Raw genomic sequence first — 2,902 nt, 5'->3', positions numbered from 1 at the left:
ACCCGCAGCTAATGCTTTCGCTCCACATTCGGTTCAGCAGCATTGAACCTTTCTCCTTCATATGCGGGCTTAGTGTTTACGCTCTCGCGTCAAGCTCTTAAGGGATGAGCTGAAGTGTCCCCAATAATGCAGCACTTTACACTGATAGGGAGTGATAGGTGAATTAGGTAGCAGGCAAAAAAATCTGTGCTATCGCAATTCAGTTGTGGTTAACAGAGCTAAGCCACAACTAGTTTTTCCTCACAGTACGGAAATTTCCCCGTACCAGCGGGGTCAAAGCATTTTAATACTGCCGGCCACAGTAAAGTTTAGGTGTTAAGGTGAAGAAGAATGCTCTTACGCCTTTGTGAGACCATTGCAGGGCATAGGAGGTAATGATTCTAAGGGACCTTATTAAAATTACATCAGACGTAGAATAAAGTGCTGAAATGCCAGTATAGAGAGTAGATTGTTTGTCTTAAAATTCAAAAAAATTTCAAATGGAGGTCTCAAAGCATAGGAAGCAGATTGATTACATGTAAGAAATGCACATGCAGTGGATTTTATTGAGGCAAAGAAGGCAGTCTGAAAGGGTACTATTATATATCCACTATATATACTATATCCACTATATTTTTATAGTGGATATACAAGAAGAGAAGAAATGACCCACGAGGAACCAGACTCCATTAGGAAAGAAAATAATGGTAAAATGGGCAAAAAAGTATTTGCAAAATGCAGTGTTTCTTCCAGAAAAATTTAGGGATAAAGAAAATACAATTCAAAGCTCACAATGTTGTCTTAAAGATGTTTTTTTACGGCTGGTTTTAATCTTAAGTTCGTTGAGAAAAATTTTCCGAGATCACTGCAGAATCTGCACTGAAGAAATGCGTAAGCCTATCCGTTACTGTGTTGCCCGCGAGATTTGTCAAAAGGCGCAGGCCAACATCCCAACCCGCCTGACATCCTTGAGGGGGCGCTGAGGCTGCTCCTCTTTGTTCCCCTTCCCTGGCTTCTGGGGATCATCTGCCTCCTCTGTTCAGCTCCTCTGCTGGCTCCCTTAGAAGGGAGTCGGACACCAACTTTAGTTCTTTTTCTATGTTCGTAACCATGCGCTGCACTTGCCCAGGTTCACCTGCTGCGAATAGATTGCAGAGTGTTCGGCGATCACATGGTGGTCGTCCACAGAATATGGCCGCTGGGGCAATGGTATGGGTCTTGGGGTCCCATCATGGGGGTCCCCACGGCAGCATGGGCCCAGTTGTTCTCAAGCCTCGGCCAAAGAAGCGACAGCGGTCAACTCATCCTGAAAGCGTCGTCGCTCCTCCCAGTACAGCCTCTCCTCTTCCGCCATCATCCTCATTTCCGCTCTCCACCGACATTTTTTGCGTTTCCAGAAGTCCTCTTTCTGTTGCAGCCGGAGGCGCTCCCATTGCAGCTTGCGCTGCCTATGCTAGGCTTTATGTCCACGGCAAGGTCAGAGCTTACTTTATTATTGTATTGCAGACAATGGTGGCGGCCTTTCATGTGCATTGCCTTGGCATTCGGCTCACTGAAGTAACAATCGCACAATTTGTACTTAAAGCTGATCACCTCATTCTCGTCATTGCCCATCTCCTCAATATAGTTCTCACCAACAGGCTCTCCCCTTTCGTCCTCCTTGAGAGCATCAGCAGAACTGCCCTCGGCTACAAGAGCGCCTTCAGACTCGGCGGCTGCTTTGAAGCACCTTCAGCCGCACTTAGATGCAGTTGCAGTGGTGGCGGCGGTGGCCGCAATCACCACTGGCTCTGTTGAATGAATGGGCGTCCCAGCTCTCTGTGCAGATAAATCACATTTTGGTGCTTGGCTTCTTGAATGCGAGCCGCGTGAATGGCCGAGCCCATGCACGTGACATCGCAGAGCTTACAGCACAGGACGGTTCCTCCCTCCCTCCATGCAGGGGGGGCCCAAGCCATTCCAGTTCTCTTCCGAGCCGCCTCTGTTCTGTGCCTCTGGCCTTCCGGGTGCTCCTTGTACGTCCGGGGACCCGCACACGACGTCTTACATACCTCGCAGTAGTGTAGCGGCGGAGCTTTTGGGGGGTTGGGGCCGGCATGTTGATCTTATTCTGGAAAGGACCGGGTCTTTTTTAAGGGCCAGCACCACTGCCTCCACCGGCTCGACCGAAAAGCATGCCACCTCTGTTTCACGCCAACGTGGCCTCACCGTCGATGCCACCATCAGTGTTTATTGCCATTGTAGCCAGTTCTGCACGACTCCGAAGGAACTCGAGATGCCTGAATAGATATACGTGGCAATGAACGTGCTGCCGCCGTGCCCTTCTGCTGTTGTTGCTTCTGTGATTGTTAGCCAGTGGTGCTTTTTGGACCCTAGGGAGGTGTTCGGTAGGCAGAGGCAAAGCTGCCCTGGGCGGTCGGTTGGGCAGCGTAGCTGGAGCTCGACTCTCGGCTGCGCCGGTGGTGGCAGCCGCATAGCCGTATGCAGTGCTCACTTGGCCCTGGCTGTAGTAGCATACATGGCTGCTCCTGCCATAGCTGCCTGCTGCCGTGGGGAGTAGCGGAAGGCAGCAGCGGCCCCACTGGCTACCACGGCTGCCGCATTGTAGCCGTCATATGCTCTATACGTTGGCGCTGCGCGAGCTCCAATCTGCTGAGGCATTGCCGCTGCGGCTGCGTGCTGCATGGTGTAGCCAGCCTAGCTGGCAGTTCCTGGGCAGGTGCCAGCCGCACAGTGTTCACTTCCTGCAAATTTTCCACCTCCCGCTTATCAGTCAGCACAAACCTTCGGCAATTATTTTCATGTAAAACAGGAACTTCAGGACGCAATGTGCACCACCGACGCCATCTTTAAAACCTGATTCGGCCATTTACGAACGGGTGAGCCGCTACAATAAATGGGACAACGAAACGAAATTGAACAA

At 50.8% G+C, this 2,902-nt stretch overlaps 1 pseudogene; it reads right to left on the bottom strand.

Annotated features, from left to right (window-relative positions):
* Positions 1–907: 907 nt before the first annotated feature.
* LOC146175207 (zinc finger RNA-binding protein-like) lies at positions 908–2,664 on the bottom strand (annotated as a pseudogene).
* Between the last annotated feature and the right edge of the window lie 238 nt (positions 2,665–2,902).

This window comes from Amblyomma maculatum, chromosome 11 (genome assembly GCF_055883805.1).
Source record: "Amblyomma maculatum isolate TAMU_Amacu chromosome 11, ASM5588380v1, whole genome shotgun sequence".
Taxonomy (NCBI): domain Eukaryota; kingdom Metazoa; phylum Arthropoda; class Arachnida; order Ixodida; family Ixodidae; genus Amblyomma; species Amblyomma maculatum.
The sequence above is the reverse complement of the archived record's forward strand: the minus strand, read 5'-3'. Positions and strand labels throughout refer to the sequence as shown.